The 16,482-nt window shown below is 42.6% G+C and overlaps 1 protein-coding gene across 3 annotated transcripts in view; it reads right to left on the reverse strand.

The window, feature by feature from the left end:
- Positions 1-16,482, reverse strand: part of NBAS (NBAS subunit of NRZ tethering complex) — a 701,350-nt gene that overhangs the window by 146,835 nt on the left and 538,033 nt on the right. The gene's annotated exons all lie outside the window — the stretch shown is intronic.

A 16,482-nucleotide genomic window follows, 5' to 3' on the forward strand; every position in this document is an offset into this window, starting at 1 on the left:
CCCCGAGGGATACAGCTGCATTACTTCTCCTCTACACCCCCTGCAGCTAAGTAAGATTAACCAGTATACTTATCATCATTTAATATTGTGTACACTGGTACATCTTCTCATAAGAATTCCCCCTTTCTCTTTCCCCAGCGCCTATGACCCTCCACTTTTACCTTAGGAGGACATCACTGGAGCTGCAGGAGATATCGTAACTCTCAGGGATTATAGTTTTACCACAGTCTATTTTTAGTTGTTTTTATCCTATTCGTTCACTATTTATTTAATAAAAAATTTTTTAGCGCCGGTATTGTTTTATTATTACTTTGATTTTACATTTACTCATTCGACAGCTAATCATGGGTCCTTATACATGGTGAACGCTCGATTACCCACTAATGTAAAAGGGCATTAAAGGAGTTATCCAGGAATAGAAAACAAGAGTTAATTTCTTTTAAAAACTGCTCCCTTTCTGTCTCCAGGTTGGGTGCGGTTCTGCATCTCAGTTCCATTGAAGTGAATAGAGCCAAGTTGTAATACAACACCCAACCTGGAGACAGACTGGGAGAAGTTAAAAAAAAAAACAAAAAAAAAAACATAGCTCTGTATAAAGGGGTACTCCGGTGGAAAACTTTTTTTTTTTAAATCAACTGGTGCCAAACAGTTAAACAGATTTGTATATTACTTCTATTAAAAAATCGTAATCCTTCCAGTACTTATTAGCTGCTGAATACTACAGAGGAAATGCTTTTCTTTTTGGAACACAGAGCTCTCTGCTGACATCACGAGCACAATGCTCTCTGCTGACATCTCTGTCCATTTTAGGAACTGTCCAGAGCAGTATATGTTTGCTATGGGGATTTTCTCCTACTCTGGACAGTTCTTAAAATGGACAGAAATGTCTGCAGAGAGCTCTGTGTTCCAAAAAGAAAATAATTTCCTCTGTAGTATTAAGCAACTTAGAAGTACTGGAAGGATTGAGATTTTTTAATAGAAGTAATTTACAAATCTGTTTAAAGGGGTAGTCCAGTGGTGAAAAACTTATCCCCTATCCTAAGGATAGGGGATAAGTTTGAGATCGCGGGGGGTCCGACCGCTGGGGCCCCCTGCGATCTCTCTGTACGGGGCCCCGGCTCTCCGCCGAGATAGCGGGTGTCGACCCCCGCACGAGGCGGCGGCCGACACGCCCCCTCAATACATCTCAATGGCAGAGCCGGAGATTGCCGAAGGCAGCGCTTCGGCTCTGCCATAGAGTTGTATTGAGGGGGCGTGTCGGCCGCCGCCTCGTGCGGAGGTCAACACGCCCCCTTCTCGCGGGCTGTCGGGGCTCCGTACAGGAGATCGCAGGGGGCCCCAGCGGTCGGACCCCCTGCGATCTGCAACTTATCCCCTATCCTTAGGATAGGGGATAAGTTGCTCACCACTGAATCACCACTGGACTACTCCTTTAACTTTCTGGCACCTGTTGATTTAAAAAAAAAAAAAGTTTTCCACCAGAGTACCCCTTTAAGTTACGCCACAAAGCATAGAATAAAATCTCATCCCTTGGTGACACTGCTACATAGCACCTGACTATTGTACTGTATGATAGGGGATTCACACCACACTGTCTATAATTTATTCACTTTTAAAACATCATCCATTTTTGTGTATATATATATATATATATATATATATATATATATATATGTATTTTATTTATTTTTTTGTTTTGTTGTCAGATATACTGGTGCTGAAGTTATTTAACCAATGTTACATGATAGGAAGGATGACATCATTCAATCCATCGCACAGGCACTGTCTTTTGGCCAAAAAACAGGGAGACCTTAATCAGGCCACTCCACCTCATCAAGCATACCAAACAAAAAAAACAAAAAAACAATGAGGTAAGTGGATTTGAAAACTCAATACTTCTAAGGTGTTTCTGACCTTCCTTCAGAAATCACAAAATGGAGAGAATATCCACATAAGATGTATCAAATCTGCCTCCTATATCCTGCAAGCCTTCCTATTCTGTGAAGGTGTAAGGGGGTTAAATAACATTGGTGGAGTATATAAAGAAGTCTGTTACTTGTGGTGGGAGTTACTGATCATGGGGAATTCAAAGCCTTCTTCTAACTTTTCATGCAAAAGAGTTGGGATTAATCTACTCTATATATTTTCACTACCACCCAGGGCATAGATGTAGGGAGGCTACTTAAAACATGAGTGAACAAGCTAAATATAAGGTCTCTAGCTCCTGAAAGGGGTACTCCGCCCCTAGACATTTTATCCCCTATCCTTTGGATAGAGGATGAGATGTCAGATCGCGGGAGTCCCACCGCTGGGGCTCCCCGGAATCTCGGCTGCAGAACCCCAGACATCCGGTGCACAGAGCGAACTTCACTCTGTGCCAGATGACTAGCGATGCGGGGCGGAGGCTCGTGACGTCATGGTCACACCCCACTTGTGACGTCACGTCCTCTCAATGTAAGTCTATGGGAGGGGGCGTGACGGCCGTCACGCCCCCTCCCATGGACTTGCATTGAGGGGAGTGGCCGTGATGTCACGGGCCTCCAGCGCTGCACCCGAGGCTCTAAACAAACGCCGGGTGCAGCAGGGAGATTGTGGGGGTCGCCAGGGGCAGGACCCTCACGATCAGACATCTTATCCCCTATCCTTTGGATAAGGGATAAAATGTCTAGAGGCAGAGTACCCCCTTTAAATTTCAACTTAATGGATAAGAAGAGATAAAAATGGAAGATGCCCATTCTTGGGATATGCTATTGCTGCTGAAGCTGGTTAAAAGAGACAAATAGAGTACGCAAGGAAAAGATGTAGCCTCCAAAGAGGTTGGGAAGTAAGCGGCCTCGGAGACCAGCAACTGTGAGAAAGCAAAGTTGTGCCACAGGGATTTTCATCTTTCAAGATTCAACCTGCTGGTCCTGCTCTAAACCTCTGCTGCTGCTTTTACAGTATAATACCGGAGAACACAGAATACAGAAACTGATGGTGCTCAGCGTAAATAGTATAACATAATACACAATTTCTTGAAATAGAAAGATGTGGCACTCACCGGTAATCATAAAAAACAAAAAAAAAAAAACAAATTTTTTCCAACAATTAAGCAACAGCAGACTAGGACAAGGTGCAAAAAAACAACAGTCTTTAGGAAGTGAGAATGGGCTGTTGTTTTTTGCACCTTTTGTCCTAATCTGCTGTTGCTTTAATCATTGACAACATGAAATAAAAACTGTCTTTTTATGAAAACCAGTAAGCACCACATATAGGGGTTATCTATTGTGGAACAAGTTGAACTTTTTAAAGGCACCCTTCATTCTCTATATAATGTATTTAAAAACCAAATTCTGTTGGTTGTAAACTTATTCTATGGGTCAGTTACCGTAACCGTATTCCACATTGAATCTTATCCTGTGAGTCAGTACATTTACAGTAATAGCAAATTTATATTGTTTCAGTTACGTTTTATTACCAGCATCTGATTTAAAAAAATTGCATCATCCTAAAACTTTTTTTTAATTTTTTTATTTAATTTAATTTAATTTTCTATTCTACAGAGCTGTGTAGGTGCTTGTTTTTTGTGAGCTGTAGTTTATACAGATACTATTTTGGGTTAACAACAACTTTAGGGGTTACCCCACAAAGGGGTTAGCCCTAAACTAGAAGTCCCCTCCTAAAATATATAATGCTTTATTGTGTTCACTTAAAATAATAGGTAATGAGTGTGACTGATACTTTACAAACACAGCCTGTGCTCATTGGTGGTGTCAATGCATCCCTGTATGCATGAAGTTGCGATAAGTATATAGTTACATAGTTAGTACGGTTGAAAAAAGACATACGTCCCTCAAGTTCAACCAGGGAATTGAAGGGTAGGGGTGCGGCGCGATATTGGGGAAGGGATGGGATTTTATATTTCTTCATAAGCATTAATGTTATTTTGTTCCAGGAATGTATCTAACCCTGTTTTAAAACTATTAATTGTTCCTGCTGTGACCAGTTCCTGAGGTAGACTGTTCCATGAATTCACAGTTCTTATGGTAAAGAAGGCGCCACTTGAGACTAAACCTTTTCTACTCCAGACGGAGGGAGTGCCCCCTCGTCCTTTGGGGGGGGGGGTTTAACCTGGAACAGTTTTTCTCCATATTTTTTGTATGGGCCATTAATATACTTATATACATTTATCATATCCCCCCCCCCCTTAAACGTCTCTTCTCAAGACTAAACAATTGTAACTCCTTTAATCGCTCCTCATAGCTAAAATGTTCCATGCCCCATATTAGTTTAGTCGCACGTCTCTGCACCCTTTCCAGCTCCACACTGTCCCTTTTATGAACTGGTGCCCAAAACTGAACAGCATATTCCAGGCGTGGCCGTACCAATTCTTTATAAAGGGGGAGTATTATGTCCTTGTCCCTCGAGTCCATGCCTCTTTTTATACATGACAATATCCTGCCGGCCTTGGAAGCAGCAGCCTGACATTGCATGCTATTGAATTACTTTAACTAAGGATGCATAATTAGAATTCTCTGGCATTCACGGCTACTTGTTAAAATAGATCACTCGCTAGTCATCCGCACCCCAACGTTACGTCAGTAAATGCTGACTTTATCAAGGGAGTGAGGCTAATGGCCAAAGGATTGGGACTCATGCATGCGCATGCGCAGAAGATTAATGTCAGCACAGTACAATATAAGTTATTGTGCATGTGTGGCATTTACATGCACGGAGGAACAAGATCAGAGCGTGGTGATGTAGAATATAGGGATTGGTTAACATACAATAGTCTAGATGTCTACGGTCAGAATTGGCTAGATCTGATGCGCAAGTTGATGCCCTTGTAGTTACGTCACAAATGGAGTATATATAAGAGTGGAGTCCCGATCCTGTGGGCATTAGCCTCACTTCCTTGATAAAGTCAGCGTGGACAGACGAAACATCGGGGTGCGGATGGCTAGCGAGTGATCTATTTTAACAAGCAGCCATGAATGCCAGAGAACATATGTCATTATGCATCCTTAGTTAAAGTAACTCATATACTTATAGCGACTTCATGCATACAGGGATGCATTGAAACCACCAATGAGCACAGGCTGTGTTTTTAAAGTATCAGTCACGCTCATTACCTATTATTTTAAGTGAACACAATAAAGCATTATATATATTTTTTTTTGGGCGGGGGGGGGGGGGGGATTTCAAGTTTAGGGCTAACTCCTAAAGTTGCTGTTTATATGATTTTGCCCTGAAAACCAAGGAGAGATACAACTTTTTCACCACTTTTTTAGTCCAAGTTTTTGGGTGGGGAGGTGGCCTAAAATAGCAATGCTGGCATTAGATATTCGTAGGCAGTGGTCACCATGTGGGTAATCATGCTGCACCCATATTATGGTCTCAAACAACAAGACAGCCCAGGAGAATTGAGAGTACATTTAATGGAAGAAAAGTACCACAAGAGGGGCAAAAGTTTCTGCAGTAATATCAGGAAATATTACTTTACTGAAAGAGTAGTATATGCATGGAATAGCCTTCCTGTGGAAGTGGTAGCTGCAAATACAGTGAAGGAGTCAAAAGCGTACCTGTCACATCCCACAGAAAAAAAAGTTACTCAGTACCTAATCTTGACCATGTACATCTATTTTTTTTATGCCCCTATCACCTATATTCATTAAAATAATCCTTAGCTCACATTGTTAGAAATCCTCTCAGGGGAAGGGGGCATGTCCCTCCTTGTGGTGGTGGGAGGTGATTGGTTTTCTGCTCATGCAGCCTTGTCCATGAGTCATCTCTTGTCCTTTACTCAAACAAACCTTCTACAGGACTGGTTAGTATCCCAGTATGTACGGGGATACTACTTCTAGTGGTGGGATTTTTAGGAGCCATTTTCTTTATGAAATATTTAAAAACATGTAAACAACCATATTACTAAATATATTAAATTTTCATCAGTAGCAGTATAAAAGTTATTTTTGGATCTGACAGTGCCCATTTTAACATTCATGGGATAGGCATAGGGCTATGCTTAATACAAGATAAGGCCAAGGACTATTCATAGTATTCAGAATATTGGGCAGACTAGATGGGCTGAATGGTTTTTATCTGATGACACATTCTATGTTTCAGATGAGCTTTTGGTTAATGGCAGAGGGATGGCTACCATACTAGTCCATATAATTCAATCAAAGAAAGTCATCAGCTACAAGAATACCGTACTGAGGTTAGGATGGTAAATATTTTTTTTTAGTGGTAATAAAACAGTGTCCTAAGATAGGTAATGTGTGATAGGATTCTAATGTCTCCTGAAGGTGATTACAAACAGCCAAACATAGATCAAAAGTGAGCCCTTTGGTGAACTAAGTCTGAGTCAGCAGATCCAAGGGTGAAGGAGGGTAACAAGAATGTTAAAGCCATATTTAAAGGTGGGCGGGGGGGGGTCCCAGAAATATGAAACTACACTGTTATTTCAAAGGCTGTCTGGAAATGATGGGTGTTGTAGTTTAGCAACAGCTGGAGGCTCCCTGTTTGGAAACACTGCTTTATGGGTGTTCTCCCCAGGGGAGAGCCCTATAAATTTACTAACATATTTCTGTTTTTTTTTTTCTCTTCTCATTTCAGATCCGTTTATGCAGAGGACTACTTTGGATTTGGAAGACTACATCGACGACTCACTTTTTTTTCTTAAATACTAATAAAATGGTTAACGAGGGCTTGTGGGGGAGAGATTTTTGGAATAAATTTTTTATAAACGTGTTTTTTTATTTTTATTTACTCTACAAGCTTAGTAGTGTAAGCTGTCTTATAGACGGAATCCATTACTAAGCCAGGGCTTAGAGTTAGCCTCAATAACCCCCCCCCCAATTATTACCCCGGTACCCACTGCCACAGGGGTTCCGGGAAGAGCCAGTACCAACAGGCCATCAAATATGGAGCTCCTGGGCCTAGGCGGTAACAGACTGTCGTTTTTTAGGCTGGGGAGGGCCAGTAACAATGCTGCTTGGTTGGTATCTAAATGAGTATAAAAATACAGGGAACCCTATGCTTTTTTTTATTTATTTTTTTATATTTAATTATTTAGGAAAAAAAATGTGTGTGGTTCCCCTTATTTTTATTCTCAGCCAGATACCAACCAAGCAGCAACAGCCTGACGTTACCAGGGTGGGCGAGGACCATTGTTACTGGCCCTCCCCAGCCTAATAACAACAGCCTGTTACCGCCTAGGCCCAGGAGCGCCATTTTTGACACCCCAGGCCTGTTGATACCGGCTCTTCCCAGCACCCCTGTGGCGGTGGGTATCGGGGTAATAATTGGGGGTTAGCGTTAGTTGGTTTTGGGGCTAACGATAAACCCAAGCTTAGTAATGGATTCCGTCTATAAGACAACTTCCACAACTAACCCTGAAAAGTAAAAAAAAAAAAACACAACACGTTTAAAAAACATTTATTTCAAAAATCAAAAAGCCCTTGTTAACCATTTTATTAATATTAAACAAAAATAAAACCTGGACACCATACTCCACCAAATGTAAAGTAGTCCATAGGATATACGGATCTAAAAGGAGAAGGAAAAAACAAACAAACAAAACATGTGTTAGTATATTTGGTGGGGGGGGATATATATGTATCAGACCTTTTTTTCACAGCTGCGACTAGTGGTGGGGTTACAAATTTGTGTTCTGATGTCATTTTTTGGTTTTTGCTTATGTGTGCTAAAAAAAAATGGTATTCAAAAGTGATTTATTGGTTTTTGCTAATTTATCATTCCCCTGTGATAGTTTAATAAATGTGTCATACATAAGCAAAACCAAAAGCAAGAAAAAAATGCCTACAGAACTCGCTTACCAAAGCAACAATGATAAATCTCCCATATATGAATCCATTGCCGATTCACTAGATTCATGTTAAGCGAATCTTAAAATTTGAGGTCTGCCTTTCCTTTTAGGAGCTCTTGGTGTCTGTGAAGGGACCGTATTGATGGTGCGCTTGGACATAGTTCATATTAACATAGTTCATAAGGTTGAAAAAAGACCAGAGTCCATCAAGTTCAACCTATAACCCTAATGAGTCCCTACTGAGTTTATATAGCTCTAGAATCCATAACCTGTAATATTATTCTCCAAAAATGCATCCAGACCCCTTTTAAATTATTTTACAGAGTTAACCATGACCACCTCCTCAGGAAGAACATTCTACAGTCTCACTGCTCTTACAGTAAAGAATCCCCATCTGTGCTGGTGTAGAAACCTTCTTCCTCTAAACGTAGAGGATGCACCTTTGTTATATACACAGTCCTGGGTACAAATAGATCATGGAGAGATCTCTGTATGGTCTCCTCATATATTTATATATAGTTATAAGGGCTCCCCTAAGCCTTCTTTTTTCTAAACCAAATAACCCTAATTCTGATAATCTTTCTGGGTACTGTAGTCCTCCCATTCCCTGTATTACCCTGGTTGCCCGTCTTTGAACCCTCTCCAGCTCCACTATATCTTTCTTGTACACTGGTGCCCAGTATTGTACACAATATTCTATGTGTGGTCTAACTAGTGATTTGTACAGCTGTAGAATTATTTCCTTGTCGTGGACATTTATGCCCCTACTGATTCACCCCATGATTTTATTTGCCTTGGCAGCAGCTGCCTGACACTGGCCACTACAGCTAAATTTACTGTTAACTAAGACTCCCAAGTCCTTTTCCATATCAGTTGTCCCAAGTGTTCTCCCATTTAATACATAATCCCAGCCTGGATTTTTCTTCTCCATGTGCATTACTTTACATTTATCAGTGTTGAACCTCATCTGCCACTTCCCAGCCCAAACCTCCAACTTATCCAGATCAATTTGTAACAGTGCGCTGTCCTCTATAGTGTTTTTACGCTTTACAGAGTTTAGTATCATCTGCAAAGATTGCTTTTTTACTATTCAACCCCTCTACAAGGTCATTAATGAATATATTAAATAGAATAGGACCCAAGACGGACCCCTGTGGTACCCTACTAGTAACAGTCACCCAATCAGAATAAGAACCATTAATAACCACTGTTTCCTATCACTGAGCCGGTACTTAGCCACTTACACACATTTTCCCCCAGTCCAAGCATTCCTATTTTATGCACCAAACTTTTATGTGGCTCTGTATCAAATGCTTTGGAAAAATCCAGATATACGACATCCAGCGATTGCCCCGGGTCCAGTCAGGAGCTCACCTCCTCATAAAAAATGATCAGGTTAGTTTGACAGGACCAATCCATCATAAAGCCATGCTGATATGGAGTCCTTCATTTATTTTTATCAAGCTACGCCAAAAAAGCATCTCTTAGAAAACCCTCAAACAATTTACATACAACGGAGGTTAAACTAACAGGCCAATAATTCCTGGGGTCACCTTTTGACCCCATTTCAAATATTGGCACCCCATTTGCCATGCACCAGTCCTGAGGAACAGTCCCTGTTGTTTAATATTCAGGGGTCTGTCTATTACATTACTTAATTCCTTTAGAATATGGGGGTGAATGCCATCTGGATCTGGTGATTTGTCTATTTAGATTTTTTGTAGGCAGCACTGTACTTCTTCCTGGGTTAGACAGGTGACTTGTACTGGGGAGTTTACCTTATCACACTGCATTTCCCCTGGCATTTAATTTTCCTCGATGAACACAGTGGCCTAGAATGGGTTTAATATATTTGCTTTTTCCTGATCCCCATTTATAATTTCCTCTTTATCGTTTTTTAACTCCTTAAGTACGCCAGGCATATCCATACGCCCCCGTTTCAAAGTCCTTAAGGACTGAGGGCATATGGGTACGCCTGTGGGAATTCCGGTCCCCGATGCTCGCCATGTAGGGACCGGACCGGGGTGACTGCTGATATCTACCAGCAGGCACCCCGTGCAAATCCCTGGGGGGGGGGGGGGGGGGGGTCTTGAGACCGGCGATTCGCGGCGATTCCGGGTCAATTGGGTCTCTGGTGACCCGGAAAAAAGGGTCCGAGACAGCCCCATTCACCCTTAACCAGCAAGAGTGAGGTGGCATGGGTGCCGCCTCACGATCATGTGATTGATTGGTCGGAACGAGAGACCAATCACAACCCTGCTGGGCGGTGATCGGGACAGTGATCATGGCGACGATCGGGGCCGGCAGGGGTCTCCTACCTTTCCCTAGTCTGGCGGGGGTCCCCTCAGGAGCGGTGGCGGCGACAGGAGCAGCAGGATCGGTGACAGCAGCGGCGACAGGATACAGCAGGAGGTGAGGCTTGTTCACCTCCTGCTGTTGCTTAGCAACACCTCTCAGCATGCAAAGCCAAAGGGCATGCTGGGAGTTGTGGTTTTGCAACAGCTGGAGTTCCAACTACAACTCCCAGCATGCCCTTTGTGGTCTGTGAATGCTGGGGGTTGTAGTTATGCAACAGCTGGAGGCACATTTTTCTATGAAAAAGTGTGCATCCAACTGTTGCATAACTACAACTCCCAACATGCACAGACTACCAAAAGGCATGCTGGGAGTTGTAGCAGTGTGCATCCAGCTGTTGCAAAACTACAACTCTCAGGATGCCCTCCGACTGTCAATGCATGCTGATTCTTGCAGTTTTGCAACAGCTGGAGACACATTGGTTGCGAAACAGAGTTTGTTACCTAACTTAGTGTTTTGCAACCGGTGTGCCTCCAGCTGTTGCATAACTACAACTCTCAGCATGCATGGTCTGTCAGTGCATGCTGGGAGTTGCAGTTTTGCAACAGATGAAGGTTCCCTCCCCCCCCCCCCCATGCGAATGTACAGGGTACATTCACATGGGCGGGTTTAGAGCGAGATTTTTTCCTGCAAATTTTCTGCCGCAGCTCAAACTCACTGTAAACCCGCCCGTGTGAATGTACCCTAAAAACACTACACTACACAAAATAAAAAGTAAAACACTACATATACACATTCCCATCCCTTGAAAAACAACAATTCCCAGTATTGCCGGACAGCAACTGACTGTCCAGGCATGCTGGGAGTTTTGCAACAGCTGGAGACACCCCATTTGGGAAACACTGGCGTAGGGTATCTTTGTGGGGGATTCAAATCCCCAATTTAGGCCTCCAATTTTTACACTAACATGCTGGTGTTGCCCCATACTTTTAATTTCCACAAGCGGTAAAAAGAAAAAAAGACACACAAAATTTGTAACGCAATTTCTCCTGAGAACAGAACTACCCCATATGTGGGCGTGAAGTGCTCTGCGGGCGCACAACAGGGCTCAGGAGTGAACGCGTACCATGTACATTTGAGGTCTAAATTGGTGATTTGCAGAGGGGTGGCGGATTTTACAGCGGAACTGACATAAACACTAAATAAATAAATAACCAGATGTGACATTTTGGAAACTACACCCCTCACGGAATGTAACAAGGGGTATAGTGATCCTTAACACCCCACAGGTGTTTGAAGAATTTTCATTAAAATTTGGATGTGAAAAAAAAAACAAAAAAACTAAAATGCTAGTGTTACCCTACATTTTTCATTTTCACAAGGGAGAATAGGAAAAAAGCCCCCCAAAATTTGTAGCCCCATTTCTTCTGAGTAAGTACATACCTCATATGTGGATGTAAAGTGCTCTGCGGGCAAACTACAATGCTCAGAAAAGGAGGAGCGCCATTGGGCTTTTGGAGAGAAAATTTGAAATTGAAGGCCATGTGTATTTACAAAGCCCCTATAGTGCAAGGACCCCCCCCCCCACATGTGACCCCATTTTGGAAACTACACCCCTCACAGAATGTAATAAGGGGTACAGTGTGCATTTACACCCCACAGGTACCTGACAGATTTTTGGAACAGTGGTCCGTGAAAATGAAAAATGTAATTCACATTTTATTAAGGTGTATCCATATAAATGGCCCACCCTGTATTATATTATGATCACTATTTCCTAGGTGTCCTTCTACCTGCACATTAGTTACTCTCTCAGGTCTGTTGGTTAATATTAAGTCTAGTAGGGCGCCCCCTCTGGTCGGGCCCTGCACCATTTGGGACAGATAATTGTCTTTAGCTATAGTCAGAAACCTGTTTCCTTTATGAGATTCACAGGACTCAGTCTCCCAATTTATATCAGAATAGTTAAAGTCCCCCATTATTATCACCTCATCCTGATTTGCTTCCTTGCTTATTTGCCTCAGTAATTGATCTTCTGCCTCTTCCATTATGTTTGGTGGTTTATAGTAAACCCCTTTCAGAATTATAATTTTTTATCTCCATATATTTCTACCCATAATGACTCCACATTATCGTTTCCCTTTCATTTATCCTCCCGCAGTGAGTTGGGTTCAGAAAATCGAGTTGTATACTCCCTCAACTGTGCTTTTTATAGGTCTAGAAATAATTGCCTGTTGTTATACTAGGCCTATGGGTTAATCCAACCACCAATTAAAACATATCTTCATAGAGTATTGTCTCCCAACCAGTGTGCTTCAGCAGTTGCAGAACTACAACTAGCCTTTAAAGGAAAACTGACAGCTTGTTCACCCACACTGACACCCCCACCTTGTTGTTCTATTGCTAAAGCGCAGGTGCTGCTCTCTTGCTACACCCAAGATATGTAACAATCAGGCGGGTATATCACATCATATTCAGGAGACAGGTAAGCTTGCCAAGACGGCTCCCCGCCTCCACGGGTCTGTCAGGCTCTTTTTTTTTTTCACCAAAAACGGGCCCATTACCTGACGGATCCCAACGGGTGCCGATGGACCCCATTCACTATGATAGGGTCCAGATGGACCTGTTATGTTTTAGCGGCGAGTAGTGAGAGAAAAATTTGTGCAAGCGCAAATTTATGTCCCGCTATTCGTGATCCTAAATTAACGGGCTTCACACTGCCGGAGACAAACATCAGTGTGAAAATAGCCTAAGTGCCACATCATTTTACTCGTGTTCATCTGCACTATTAACTCAATGTATTTAGTTTAGTGGGGGAGAACAAGATGTCAGTTTTCCTTTAAATTCTTTCAAGGCAACATTTCATGTATGCAAGTCAAGGGAAAAAAGAAAATCCCGGGTTGAAATCTGGAAGCTATAGATAAACATCTATCTCTGGCAAATCCTAAATTCCTATTTACTAGATTAGCATAAAGCTCTTTGCCTCCATAAAAATTGCCGGCCTCTGCTCCACCTTTATAGCTTAGGTCAGGCGGTGGTTAATTGTATATTTGCTGTATGAAGATCTTTTCTGTTCTCTCGGTTTTCTGCCTCACTGGATAAAGAGAAGCAAAATTGTCTTATTGATGGGAAAGTAACGATAGACAAAGATGTCGGATATTTTTGTCTAATGGAATGGAATGTTAAATATTTTTTTCTCAGAAGCCTCCGACTGAGTTTTGGAAGTAGCAAAAAGCAGAAAACTGTCAAGCAATAAAGCAAAAGCAGCAAAGCCGGCGAAGTATTTATATCAATCCTTATTTCTCTGTGGAAAAACTCTCCGACACTAAAGTTTCACATAAATGATTTTTCTTGCTTGTGTGAAATGTGTGTATCTTCACAGAATCTAAGCGGCAGAGATCATGGAGACCAAAAAGCTGAAAATGTCTCTGATATTTAATTACAAGGTCTACCTTATATACACAGATATGCTCCGCACCGGGAATAGTCTGCAAAAACACTGCTATTAGGCACAACACAACTTACACTTGGTTAATAGTAGTTATTTTAGGTTCTAAGTAAAAAGTTGAATATAAGTGGCCACAAACTATATCTGTATGATGCTTTTTAATTTTTTATAACAATGAGGAGGATAAAACTAATAGAAAGATTTGTTTTTTCCATGTTCTAGACCCAAAGTGTCCAACCAGCGGCCCTCCACCTGTTGAAAAACTACAACTCCCAGCTATAGTTTTGCAATAGCTGAAGGGCCGTGGGTTGGACACCTAGGTTCTAGACCAGCAGTCTCCAAACTGTGGCCTTTCGGATGTTGCAAAACTACAACTCCTAGCATGCCCGGACAGCCAAAGGCTGTCCGGGCATGCTAGGAGTTGTAGTTTTGCAACAGCTGGGAGTCTGCAGTTTGGTAGTGGGGCCTGTCATTACCTCCCTGCCCGGTCCAGTTTTCAGTTAGACCCAAGTTAGCATAGGTGGATGTAGTTTTCCACTGGGCTTAGAAAAAAGCCAGAACTAGGAGTTGGTCTAGAACAGTGGTCTCTGCGGCCTTTCAGCTGTTGCAAAACTACAACTGCCAGCATGCTGGGAGATGTAGTTTTTCAACAGGTTGGGGGGGGGTTTCGCAGGTTGGCCTTTGGGTGTCCTTTTGTTTTATGCTGAAAATAAAAACAGGACAAAACCTGTTTGAAAACATACTTCTGTGTCACTGTCTCTGAGAGTTCTACCCTACTTGCTTGGCTCTACAGAGCTAATCTCCCACAGTATTTACGGAAAACAACCAAGAGCTTAGACAATACAGAAGCGCATTGCCTGCCCAACTTGCCAATACTTCTCTTCCAATTTGTAGCTGGCTTATGTCGGGCTACTGCTTTATTTATACTAACTACATTCTGTAGGTCTAGGCCCAGGATAGAGAGAGGCAAGCCTTCTGTTGTACATGAATAACATTTAACAACCCAAAAACACTGTGGAGTCATTTCAAATAATTATAAAAATAGTAAATTTTATTGCATCATTTAAAAATCAAGGGACATTACAGACAATTGTAAAAACACACAGAGAAAAAAACAATTCCCGCCGGGGAGACACAATCTGCTCACACATGTAACTTGTGTAAGAATAATGTAGGAAGGGCAACTAATGCCGGCACCCTCTATACATATAAACAGAGTACTACCACCTCAAAAAACAGAAGTAAGAGGTCAGGCATAGCTATGCATTCCAAAAGAATATACAATAGCAAATACGGAGCAGGAATGGCTCACCAGTGGGAGTTTTTTTCCCGGTGTGATTTTACAATTGCCCGTAATTAGAGATGAGAGAACTTACAGTAAATTCGATTCGTCACGAACTTCTCGGCTCGGCAGTTGATGACTTATCCTGCGTAAATTAGTTCAGCCTTCAGGTGCTCCGGTGGGCTGGAAAAGGTGGATACATTCCTAGGAAAGAGTCTCCTAGGACTGTATCCACCTTTTCCAGCCCACCGGAGCACCGGAAAGCTGAACTAATTTATGCAGGAAAAGTCATCAACTGCCGAGCCGAGAAGTTCGTGACAAATCGAATTTACTGTAAGTTCGCTCATCTCTAGCCGTAATGTCCCTTGATTTTTAAATCATGTAATAAAATGTACTATTTTTATAATTATTTGAAATGACTCCACACTGTTCTTGTATGAGATAGGAGTAAATATATGAAGCCCATTCCAGATATTTATTGGAAGTGGTATTATTCATATAGGCGATTAGCTTCAGTATTTTTAGTATAATTATTCTGGTTTATGTTGCAGTCTGTGTGTTATGAATAACGTTTAGTAAAGGGAGTCATCGAATTGAGAGAACCCTATTACAGCAGATATACCGTATTTTTCGCCGTATAAGACGCACTTTTTCTTCCCCAAAACTGGGGGGAAAAAGTCGGTGCGTCTTATACGGCGAATACACCCCTATCGTGGCGGTCCCTGCGGCCATCAACGGCCGGGACCTGCGGCTAATACAGGACATCAACGATCGAGGTGATGCCCTGTATTAACCCTTCAGACGCGGCGATCACAGCTGACCGCCGCGTCTGAAGGGAAAGTGACACTAACCCGGCTGTTCAGTCGGGAAGTTCGGGACCGCCGCGATTTCACCGCGGTGGTCTCGAGCAGCCTGACTGAATAGCCGGGTTAGTGCTTACAGGACACCGGGAGGGACCTTACCTGCCTCCTCGGTGTCTTCTCTGTTCAGGGATCCCCTGTATGCCGGCGCTCTCCTTCCTCATCATCACGTCGTCGCGTACGTGCGTCGGCGTGTGTAACGACGTGATGGCGGCGACGGAGAGCGAGGATACCCGGCCGGTAGCAGAGACGTTCCGGAGCGACGGCGACAGCGATGGAGCGACATCCAGGGCAGCGGTGACGGGTCCGGAGCGGCGGGGACACATGAGTATTACCTCCTATGCGGTGGTCTTCAATCTGCGGATCTCCAACTGTTGTAAAACTACAAGTCCCAGCATGCCCGGACAGCCAACGGCTGTCCGGGCATGCTGGGAGTTGTAGTTTTGCAACATCTGGAGGTCCGCAGGTTGAAGACCACTATTGGGTTCAAAATCTTAAATTTTTTAGATTTTGCACCTAAAAATAGGGTGCGTCTTATACGCCGGTGCGTCCTATAGGGCGAAAAATTCGGTAAGCTCCCAAATTAAAAGACTTTATGACGGTCTAGATCCCATTTTCTGTTGCAACTGCTACTGAAAAGTTGTGCTACGGTTAATGTGGCCACTCGAATGTAATGAATGGACAGATCGGATTCAGAAGGAGTTCCCTAACTTCTCTCTAGAAGGTTCATACGCCCTAACAGAACAGATGGAAAGGGAGTACTCAATTGAATACACCATTTTTATAA

Source organism: Hyla sarda, chromosome 3 (genome assembly GCF_029499605.1).
Source record: "Hyla sarda isolate aHylSar1 chromosome 3, aHylSar1.hap1, whole genome shotgun sequence".
NCBI lineage: Eukaryota > Metazoa > Chordata > Amphibia > Anura > Hylidae > Hyla > Hyla sarda.